We start from the raw sequence: 12459 nt of genomic DNA on the forward strand, positions 1-12459 counted from the left end.
TCATGGGATAAGACAGAACATCCATAAAATGACCACACCCAAGTTTGCTGGACCCTTTTGGAATCCTATTCAGTGAGACCGTGGTCCAATATGCTGGCCCTGAACTTGAGTACTGGAGAGTGCACCTCTCCTTCAGGAGTTGGGGAAAGGATGGATAGGAAGGTACAGGTTCCTTGCTCTTTCCCTAGAACCCAGTGTCCCCATTCCAGTCATCTCCGGGCTCTGGGCCCAATTCAGTTCTGGGGAAAGGGAATTTTAAGGAGCCTCGTTTTAAGATTTAGCACCTCAAGGACTCAGTCCAATCTTGAATAGAAGCCTTCTGCTTAATCCTGAAACCAAGTTCTAACTTTGTACCCCTGATATCTGGGGCTAATTTTGCAGTCCCTCCCTCCCCACCTTATGCTCTGACCTTGTACTTTAGTCCTCCTAATATTGGGACCTTACTTGGCTCAGACCACTCTTGTGCATTTGAGATGCTCTGTCTGTGAGCCCAGGGCCCTGGGACCTTATGCTTCCTCACGCCCTGCCATGTTCTTTGCATCTGCCTATTTCACTCACCTGCAGAAACACCTATTGTCTCCTAAACTTTCTTGTCGCTGAATTTGCTTGGACAACTGTTCATTTGTTGACTACCTGTTAACGCTTGTCTTGATCCTGGGGCAACACTGACATGGATTGATTTATTTCAATCAGCTTCAGCTGGGCTCACCTTCCAGCCCTTGACTCATCCCAGCTTGTGTGCTGGGTCCTCAGGCTCTAGGATTTCCTGGTCACTCTTAAACCTCTGCTCCTGAGTTCCAGGCTCCTCTTTTGATTGATCTTGCATGAAATTTAACTAGGTTTAGACAAAACTGCTTCACTCCTGATCATCACTGTACTGTTTAGTGTCACCTGAATGCAGTTTAAAATAATGAAAAGCTTTATTTTTCAGCATTATTGATTTACTACCAGTCATTAGTCCCCACAGAGAAAATATTTAAAAATGGACTCAGACCAAACTATAATAGGAGAGGATAGTAATGGGCCCATGTTAAATGGAATAAAATATGATCGCATGCTGTTATTTTGAATTTATGTCTTAATAACCTAATTGAGTTTTTAGATGATCTGGATATATTTGCTCCTGACACAGCAGTTCTGGAGATAAACATGTTTTCTTTGTTGAAGACTGGTTTGACAAGTCTAATTAAGGTTTAAGAAATGATTACTTCATTCACTCATGCATTCATTCATTCATTCATTCATTCATACATGCATGCATGCATGCATTTATGCATTTGTTCATTCTACCAAACACCTCTTGAGTGCCCAGCATGTCCCAGACCCTGGGGCAGGTGTATAGAGGTTAAAAGGTAAATAAACAGGGGTCTCAAGTTCAAGGAATGACTTTTCTAGAAGAAGAGGCAGATTATTACAATGCAACAGGTGTGGTAGGTTGCCGCCAAGATAGCCCCCAGTAGCCCCCACCTCTTGGCATTCATGCCCTGGTGTGTTTTCCTTCCCTTGCATGTAAGCTGGACCTAGCAAATGTTTTCTAACAAATAGAATACTGTGAAAGTGGTGAGATGTCTCTTCCAAGATTAGGTTACAAAAAGACTCTCTGGCTTCTGTTCTGGGCTGCCCTCTTACTCGCTGGCTCATTTGTTTTGTTGGAAGCCTGTGGCCATGTTGTGAGTTCTTATGTGGAGAGGCCCATATGGCAAGAAACTGATATCTCCAGGTGATAGTGAGGACATGAGGCCCGCCAACAGCCATGTGAATGAGCTTGGAAGTGGATCCTACTCTCCTTGATTACATCATCATGAGGGACTTTGAGCCAGATGCTCTGAGCTAAGTCACACCTGAATTCCTGACACACAGAAACTGTGAGATAATAAATATTTGTTGTGTTAAGACACTAAGTTTTGGGGTGATTTGTTACACAGAAATAGATAACTAATACAACACGATGCTTTGCTGGAAAGATGAACCATGCGCTGTAGGGGTAGAGAGGCAGGAGTGATCAAATCTGCATGGAGAAGTTGGGCAAGGTGTCCCCAAGGAGGGTATGGTCCTCTAGCTAGAGAAGAAGGCTACAGATAATTAGTGGTGATCAATCCTCCCTTTCCCTCTCTTCTTATTACCATGGAAAAATCTTCAAGCTCCTACCCTAGAATCCACACCTGGCAAAGAATCTGCACCGTGTCGTTCTGTAGATCTGGGCTAATGCACTATTGGTAATGGACTAAAAGAGATGCTGGTGGTTCCCTTCCTCTCCCTACACCTCTTTCAGACACAGTGGACTGGCTCTGTCCTGACTATCTCCTTCAGATTACTGGGTCTCAGTCTAGCTGCCTTTTCCCCCAGAAGGGGCCTCAGACATCCCATCTTGCATTTGCAAAGTCTCCATTCAGCACAGCTCAGCACATCTCCCTGTGCCCTCCTCAATTAAAAATGACACAAAAGTAAAGGAGACACATAGCTCTTTGAAAAAACTTCCAGATCCAAACTTTTTAATGAAGATGGAATATGAAGAGCCTGTCTTATCTCTCCGATGTGACTCCCATATGCTGTAATCAAGCAGAATTAATTAAAAGCAATCAAGTGGCGAGTTGGCATAGGGGCCTGCGGCATGAGTCTTTCATCTTAGCCACAAGAATGCTCTTCCTGAGGGGGTGGGGTTGCAGGCAGAGAGTTGGGTGAGCCCATTGCTAGAGGGAAAACCAGCTCACTAGCAAGTGTTCAATGCCAAGGCATGACCCATGCTGCTGGAGTGAGTTTAGTGCGACTCAAAGAGGTGTTTCCACATTGTATATGAAGGGTCCGGTTCAGGGCTTCTTAAACTCTCAACCTATGGACATCTGGGGCTGGATACTTCTTTGTTGTGGGAGCTGTTCTGTGCATTATAGGATGTTTTGTGGCATCCCTAGCATCTACCCACTAGATGCCAGTGCAACCCCTGCCTAATAGCAACAAGTAAAAATTTCTCCAAACATTACCAAATGTCCCCAGGGTAGGGGTTGGGGAGCAAAATTGTCCACAGTTGAGAACTGCTGGCCCAAACTAGAGTTTCCTTCAATAAAGGTGTAGCTAGACTAGGACACCTTTCAGTCACGGTGGCCCCTGGCACCCTGGGGTAGCTTAAAGATGACAACGACCCTCTAGCTTGCAGTAAGTTGGAAAATGTTATTATCCCAGTGGGGCCAAAGAGCCAGTCACATGGAGACAGGCAATGTGAAGCCTCAAGTCTAAAGGGGAATGATTCTTCCCTAGACTTATATAGAATGCAAGAAATTCCTCACCCCGGAAATATTTTACAACCACTGCCAAGTATTGCACAATCTCTCCTAACATCACCCACCTCCTCATACTGTGACATTTCCCAGTACAGAGTGACAAATGGGGGCAGGAAAGGGGTTGTGGTGGTGGGATATCAGAGGACTTTCATCTCCAATTTGGCAATACTTTTTCTCACTGGTCCCCTCTGTCTTTTTGCTTACAAATATCTTATAGAATCTTGGAATATTTGGCTCCTGTTATACTCAAAGGATATGAGCTTTGCTAGACTTTTCAACAACAACAGTGTGACTTAAACAGCCCTGTCTTGGTCCAGCAACAATAGATTAGGCGAATGGTATCATATCCTACATAACAACCAGGAGAAAAGTGGAAGGCATGCTAAGGTACCACGGGAGTGCCAACTTTCACCCAGTGGCCCCATTTATTAGATAAAGAAGGACAGAGAGTTTAAAGATTGCTTAATGCAGGGTGGCAGGGGCTGAAGCATTGCTGGGTCCTAAAGAACAAAGGAGGAGGAGTTTCTGTCTGAGCTTGTTTGTGCAGTGTAAGTAGAGAGTCCGTTAGAGCTCCCCTCTTCCCATGATTATCTGTCTTTTTCAGCCTCCCTCTCGGGCTGGATGCCTGCAGAATTGGGGAGGTGTGGGGACATCCTTTCTGGATATCCACAGAAGGAATGGGTGACATTTGAAGGTGGCCAGGAAGCAGAGCATGTCTAGAACCCCTGTTATGGGCCAGGCACAGTGCTCATATTTCATTAACCCAAACAGCCCTGAGAGAGAAATAGCATTACCCCTTTACAGTGAAGGAAGACGAAGCAACTAGAAAGTCGCAGAGCCAGGATTCAAACCAAGTCTCCTGACTCTAAAGTTTATGGTCTTTCCCCCGTATTTGCTTCTTTCCTTAAGCTCATAAAATAGACTTAAGGATGTGGGTCTCAGAGCATTGAGGTCAAGGGCTGTTGATGGGCAGGATCCCAATTCCAGAGGAAGCGGTGACAGAAGTATACCTCAGGCTCTGGTCTACTTTTGGTCCCTTCTGAGTTTCCTTGGGGGTCACAGCTTCACCGCAAAACTGGGGTACAGCTTAAAGAGCAAATTGACGGGTACCTTTGCCCTTCCTGACACCTCCCTGGGCCACACTGCCATTCCTCATCTGTTACTTTATTTCCAAAGAGTTGTTCGGTCCAAGAGTTACCTCCAACTCACCCTTCTTTGGTCAGGTCCCAAAAAGATGCCTTCACATCCTAACCCAGAACGTGTGAATGTGACTTTATTTGGAAAAAGTGTCTTTGCAGATGTAACTAAGTTAAGGATCTCAAGATGAGATCATCTTAGATTATCTGGGTGGGCCTTAAATCCAATGATAAGTGACTCTATAAGAGACAAAAGAGGAGAATGCTGGGAGAGAAGAGGAAAAGGCCATATGAAGATGGAGGCAGAGATTGGAGTGATGCAGCCACAACCCAAAGAATGCTGACAGTCACTGGAAGCTGGAAAGGGCAAGGAAGTACTCTCCGCTAGGGTATTTGAAGGGAGCATAGCCTTGCTGACAGCTCAATCTCAGACTTCTGGCCTCCAGAACTGGGCAAAAATAAATTTCTGTTGTTTTATGCCACCAAGTGGCTTATGTGTTATGGCAGCCCCAGAAAATCAATATAGGTTCCCAAAGTTAAATATAAGGTCATTGCAGTTTGCTACTGCTCCATCAGCCTGCATTGATGGGATGCCTGGTACATTTGTGGCCTCCTTCCCCGGTTGCAATGAGGGGCAAGAGGGTGCCCCCGAGGCACTTGAAAGCCATTCACAGCCAGGAAACACAAAGTATAAGCTTATATGAGGCTAGAGAGGTAGCCTGGGGCTCGATCCCAAAGGGCCTTAAATCCATGTTAAAGATTTGGAGTTCATCTCTAGGATCTTGAGAAGCTCCTGCAGGTGTTAAGGTGTATAACGAATCAATGAGTGTGCGTTTTAGAATGCACACGCTGGGTGCCAGATGGGAGATAGAGAGGGCAAGATTCCCATGTGCCTCCATCCAGCTCTGCTCTTCACCTCTAACTCCAAGTGACAGCCCCTAGGTGGGCTGTCTCTGCTTGGTCAAGGAGACAGACACACTTGGGAGAAGAGTTAGCCAGCCGGAGGAAGTCAGGTTCAGAGTGGTGGACTGTTGAAGCTCTTCAGGCACTAAACTTTTATTCGTCACCAAGGTCTCTCAGCTAGTAGTCTATTTCCATGAAAGTCATCACAAGATTTTTTTTTTTTTAAATCAGGCCAATTAAATCAAGCATCTTCCTCAGTATCATGGAGAGACTGGAGGTTAGAGACTCCAAAACCATCCCTGGCTTAATGACTTTGGGATCCCTGGGCCCCTCCATGCAGCAGAACGGCAATTAACCAAGGTGGGTGACTTTCTTTCTGCTTGTGTTGACAATTGGAAACAGAAGCAGCTTTTGGGTCTGGGGTAGGAACCAGAACTGAGTTAATACTTTAGTTTGCTCTGAGAATAAAAAAAGAATGATAGGGCTGAATAGGGGCTCCCCACTGCCTCTGACTTCCTCAGATCTTACGCTGTGTTCCTCTGCCATGGCTCCTTTATTTCCGGGCCTCCTTCCAAGTTGTTACTTGTCACCTGTCACCTGAGTCACCCTGGAGCCTCACAGCTGATCTTCTGTCTTTTCTTCCTTTGTCACCCATCCTTTACATCAGCCATGGGAAGCTCTCTCTCAGGCACCAGGTAATCACGATTCCAACACACATCCTATTGCCAGTGGGTTCAACCCGAAAGTCTTTAGTCTGATGTTCAGTCTCATCCTTCACTCTTTGTCTTCTGCTCTCTGCTTCCCTACATCCGCTGGAGCTGACAATGTGCCAAATCCTGTCCAGGACCTGCTTATTTCCATCACTGTCTTTGTTGGGTGTCTCTGCTTGGGACACCTTCCTGTTTCATCTCCATCCAAGCTTTGAGAGACTTTGCAGTATATTCATTAAGTGTGTAGCGCTGGAATCAGACTCTTTGAGTTCATATTCTGCGTCTGTCACTTACATGAAATAAAATATATAAGCTCTTGGCTCAGACCCTGACATAAAATAAGTGTTCAATAACATATGCTTGACAGTATTATTTCTCCCGCACATCACTTCTGTTGAATCCCAGTGTTCACTTCTCTCAGGAAGTCTTTCCTGCGTAACATTAACCTGGGCCTCCCTGACCCTGCTCACTCACAGGCAATAAAACCTCCCTTGGAAGCTCGAATCAGGGCAGGGGTCCTTTCAGCATGTCTGACCCCATGGGTGGGTCTGGAATGACTAGCACTTTCTGATTCTCTTTGGTCTGGTACATATTGATGAGCCTCCATTGAACTGCTCTGAATCAAAGCTTTCTCTTAACATCAGTCATGGACCACCCATCCACCCACCATCCATCCATCCATTCAGTCATTCAGCGATATTTTGAACACTTATTATGTGCCAGGAACTGTGCTATGTGTTGGGTATACAACGGAGGAAAAGGCAGACTCTGCCCCACCTTCATGAAGTCATTGGGCAGTAGGGAGAAAGATACTCAGATAGGCAAATATGACACAGAGGGGCCAGTGTTCTGATGAGGGAAGCACAAGGTGCTGAGACAACCTGAAAGCCCTAAGGAGAAGCTCTGCAACTGCCTTAGAAGATCCCTGGAAGCGATCCAAAGGAAGCAAGTTTAAGCTGAGACCCAAAGAATAAGAAAAATGTTAGCCAAGTGGAAGAGAATTGCTGGTGAAGAGTGTTTTAGTTGAGGAAACTGTGTGTGAAAAGACACAGAGGTGAGAGAGGGAATGGCATAGTGGAAAGTTGGGTGGGGTGGTGTGTGTGCCCATGCACCGTGCAAGTGTATGCATGGGTGCCTGTTGGAGGTGAAGGTGAGACGAGGCGGGAGGGGCAGGCAGGGGCCAGGATATGCAGGGACTTACAAACCATGTGAAAGAGTTTTGACTTGCACATCACAGCCATGGAATAAATGAGAAAGTGAGTGGGAGTTTCAGTGGGGGAATGGCATGATTAGATTTATAATTTAGAAAAATCACACTGGCTGCAGTGTGGAGAATGGAGGGAGGTTGGTTTGTGAGACTCCATGACAAAGTCGGCTTCAGTTCTTTCCCCAGGCAACCGGGATCCTGCTTGAGCTTGAGCTGCAGCTGAGGCCCTACTGCCTTGCGTGGTTCTTGCTAGGTCCCCTCCTGAGGGTTGGATCTGTCTCTAATTCTCAGCGGTTGACTCAGGTCCTGCTCACAGTGGACAAGTGACCTCCAACCAGGATCCTGTCACTCCAGGTATAGTCTCTGCATAGAGGGGACACATGTCCACATAGATTGGGTCTCTTGCATTCTGATATACTTGACTACTGGTCTGGGCCAAGCTTGAGACAGCTGTATATCTTTGGAACAATACAGTTTGGACCTTTGGCTATTACTTCTTGTGTAATGGCAACCTTATTCATCCACTTATTTGTCTCAAACATTTACCAATTATCTGCTATGTCCCCAGCGCTGTGCTATGTACTGGGTACCTGGTGGTAAGCAAAGCCAAGATGGTTTCAGTGCTCATGGCATTGTGAGAGATGGCTCTTTTTTTTTTTTTTTTGAGACAGAGTCTTGCTGTGTCGCCCAGACTGGAGTGCAGTGGTGCAATCTTGGCTCACTGCAAGCTCCGCCTCCTGGGTTCATGCCATTCTCCTGTCTCAGCCTCCTGAGTAGCTGGGACTACAGGCGCCCGCCACCACGCCTGGCTAATTTTTTGTATTTTTAGTAGAGACGGGGTTTCACCATGTTAGCCAGGATGGTCTCAATCTCCTGACCTCGTGATCCGCCTGCCTTGGCCTCCCAAAGTGCTGGGATTACAGGCGTGAGCCACCGCGCCTGGCCTAGAGATAGCTCTTAAATAAAATAAATAAATACATTTCTATTAAATAAATAGAAATTGTTCTAACTGACATTAAAGAAAAGAGTAAGGTTCTGAGAGGGGATGTGCTTTAGGTTAGATGGTGCATCTGGCATCTCCCTTCTGATCCTCCAGGTCCTTCCTCCACTCTGGTCTCTGCCTTGGTGGGCTGACCTGGATGGTCCACCTCAGTGGGTTCTCTTATGTCTGGCTTCTAATAGAGTTCAGCCAAAGGGGGTGGTCAGCCAGAGATTAGAGGGTGAGAGAAGAGTGAGGTTGGGATATTTATTCCTCTAGCTTTCTCCCTGGCTGGTTACCCTGGGCTGGCCACATTCTTTGTCTTGTTCCTTTATCCTTCCTGGCTAGGGGCAGTTCTGTCCTCCCTCTGGTGGTACCCCTTTGTCTCACTTCATGCCTTTATGCATAGTCCTTTTAGAAACCTCCTTGAATTATCCTAATGTGAATGTGCCATTGTTTCCTGCCAGGACCCTGATGGATACAGATGGCAATAGAAAGCCTCTCTGAGGAAGTGACATTTAAGCTAGACTTTCGGGATGAGCGGGAGCCAGCCATGTGAAGAACGGGGGAGGAGAGACACTCCAGGCAGGAGGAAGTCGCGTGTGAAAACTCCAAGGTGGAAAGAGCTCACTGTTGTGTTCAAGGAACAGAGAGAAGGGCAGTGTGTCTAGAGTGCAGCGCTCAGGAGAGACAGCACGAGATGAGATTTTCTGAATTTCATCCCGATCACATAGCACACAGCAGAGGAAGTGGTTGGCCTGCCCTCCGGGTCACCTCTCTCCTCATGCTGGCCCTTACGAAAGATAAAAATACTGATAACTAATGCTTATTGAACACTTACTATGTTTCAGGTATTGTTTTAAATAAATTTATATTAAATAAATAGTAATTGTTCTAACTGCAATTAAAGAAAAGAATAAGGTTCTGTGAGGATGAGAGCGGGAATGTGCTTTAGGTTGGATGGTGCGCCTGGCATCTCCGTTCTGCTCCTCCAGGTCCCTTCTCCACACTGGTCTCTGCCCTGGTGGGCAGACCTAGAGGGTCCACATCAGTGGGTTCTCCTATGTCTGGCTTCTAGAAGGGTTTAACCAAAGGCGAGGACAGCAGGAGAATGCTTTGCATGCATTGATTCATTTAATCCTTCAACAACCCCAAGAGGAAGGTATTCTTAGCATACACATTTTACAGATAAGGAAACTGAGGTTCAGAGAGATTGAGTAACTTATCCAAATTCCACAGCTTCAAAATGGAAGAGCTGGGACTTGAAATCACGTAGTCTGGAGCCAGGGCACTACTCTTAATCACCCGCTATAAACACGTTTGCTAAGTCCTTGGCCCCCACTAGTTCTTATCTTACATGCCTCATGTACATGATTTCCTGTATTTATCAATCAACTCCAGTGGTTTCCTATATCTGTCAATTGTTTAATAAATTATGCACATTTTTTTCTGTCTTCTCAAATGTATCATAGACTTCTCAAAGACCTAGACAGAGTCTTTTAATTCTCCACTACCTGTAAAATCTTGTAAAGTGATGAGCACACAAAAAAGTACTCAATAAATACTTTTTGGATTCTTGATTTGAATTAGACAGTGGGTGTAAAGTAATAGTGCCTGGGAAATAGAAGGTGTTTAACAGATGGAACCTGTCACTGGTGCTTACAAGGAAGGAAGCAAGAAGGAAGAAAAGTTAGTTTCCTAGGCAATCAAACATGAGATTGTTGGATAATCACACTAGGTCATCTCCTTGGTACCCATAGTCCAGGATCTTGTCTTAAACTAGGCACTAAAAAGTAAATTGGGGGAGAACAGGATTGTTCTCCTAGATGTCAACTTAATGTCATCATTTTTCTTTCAATCATCCAATTTGTATCTATAGGTTTTGGGATCTTATATTTTCAGCTGCATCTCCTCTTGGGGTGATGAGTTCTGTAAATTCATTCCCTGCTGTGTGAAGGAGCACTTCCTTTTATTGATCCTGAATTTACCTCCTGCAAGTTTCAAGTTTCAAGATTCCTTCCCTCCCTTTCCTTTATCTTTCCCTGGAACAAGTACCTGGGAATAGGTGAGCAATTCCCTGTGCTTTACTCCACCCTATACCTACCTATTCTTCATCCCAAGAAACCTAGTGGTTTTCTCTCTTCTCACTTTCCTCCAAACTTTTCCTTTCATCTCTTCTTGGTACAGTGAAGACAGTAGAATGAACTTCCAAAAAGAACCTTCCTAAAAATGAAGGTAACCTGGACAGAAAAGAAGCAGACCATACACACACTGTTGGAACTGTCTGGTGGCCCAAACTTAAGCCCCTTCATTGAAGCAGAGAAGCGCCTCCCCAGATCCCTGGTTCCCAGGCACTGAGAACACCATACTTATTTTTCAAGTGGCTGGCTTGTTCTCCACCTGATTTCCCTTCCTGTCCTTTGGCCAGGTGGTTGTCAGGGATCTTATTGTTTCCTTGTATAACAAAAGCTCACCAGCCATCTTGCCTCCTAAGAGAGATATTTTGACAAAAGAGACATTTTATGTTGATGATTTTGAATGCTACTGGGTCATAGTGGCTATGTAAACTTTTTTTAATGTCAAAATATTGTGTATTTTAGATATCTTTGAGCCTCTCTGCCCATGTGTCTCCCCATTTCTGGGAACTGTGCTCCTTTCCTGACTTTCACCTGATCTGACCTCTACCCCAGAACTCTGCCCCTAGGCCAACTGTCTACCCTGTAAAATCAGCCAAGGGTGTGGAGTGAGGGAGGGGGAGTCATGGGGTGAGGTTGCCCCTTCCAGAGGGTGTGGGCAGGGTAGGCAATAAAATAAGTCGTGTGTGTGTGTGTGTGTGTGTGTGTGTGTGTGTGTGTGTGTCAGTTTCACACATTACTTGGTTAAAAGAACAGAAGAAAGGCCATTTTTTTTGTTTGGTCACGTGAAGGTGCCATTGGCATCTAAATGATTGTGTCCAAGTACCCACATCAGAATGTTGTTCACCTTGGAACCAGCGATTCTCAAACCCTGGCTGCACATTAGACTTTGCGGGGGCCTTTATAGAAACGAAGCCATGCCTCCCTCCTTTCTGCTCCTGTCCCCCTGCCCTCTGCCTGGAATCCAAGTAAATCACAATTACATTTTGAAAACTCCCCAAAGGATTCTAAAGCACAGCTAGAGAAAAGAACCACTGTCCTGATCACACATACAACCTCTCAACACCCACACACTGTCTCTCAATCTGTCTTTTCCACAGCTCCAGTGACAGTCAGCGGGTGGGGCTGAGAAACCACACTGAAGATTTGTCCAGAAGAATATTGATCTTGGGGCCCTGATCAATGAGCTCTGTATTATCACAGTGTTTTTTTAAAAATTACTTTATTGTATTTTTAGTATCTAGTTTCATTTTCCAGTCTCAGGAGCATGCCTGGTTTATGCCTGAGTTATAGGGCTCACTAAAACTTATTTATTAATCCACTCGTTTATTCATTCATTCATCTAGTCACTCAATCACTCATCCACTAATTTACTTATTCACTCTCCCACTCACTCATTTATCCCTCTGACCATCATATCCATCTGTCATTTATTTACCCATTGGTTCATTCACTGTTTCATTCATTTCTCGTGTTTATTCATTTGTTCATTAGTCCATCCCTGTACCATCATCCCACCCATTCATTCATCTATCCATTCACTCTTTCGGTCATTCATTCAATCATTGTTAATTTATTCACTTTTCAGACATTTTCTGACACTTTATAGATGAAGGCTCCTGAACCTGGCTCTGGGGAAACACAGATGAATTACACTCACAATAAGGCTGCATTTGGAGGCTGAACTTATTTGTTCTCTGGGGCCAGAGAAGCTTGGCCTTTTGCTCTCTTCCGTGATTAGACGCAGTGACTTTTGGTGGGAAACACTTCACCATCCCAGTGAAAAGTCTTTAACGTCTAGGGACTCTCCCAGGACAGGACCAGAAGGCTTCCTCTGGATGGAAGAAATTGCTCTGTAGTGCTAGCTGGTGGGGAGGAATAGGAGAAGATGGGAGTGACACCTGATGTTTCCAGTTTAGGAAAAATCAGCTGCTTAGAGCTATGCCTTCTTACAATGAAATTTTCTTTTGAATAGGAATAAGGAAAACAGGAAAATATAATAAAAAAGAACTAAAATGGGCTAAAAATGGCACAATGAAAGGAAAATAGAGAAAAGATAAAAGCAAATTGCTGTAGTAAATATAGTATACAAAATAAATAAATACCCACCCTCA

Source organism: Pan paniscus, chromosome 1 (genome assembly GCF_029289425.2).
Source record: "Pan paniscus chromosome 1, NHGRI_mPanPan1-v2.0_pri, whole genome shotgun sequence".
Classification (NCBI taxonomy): domain Eukaryota; kingdom Metazoa; phylum Chordata; class Mammalia; order Primates; family Hominidae; genus Pan; species Pan paniscus.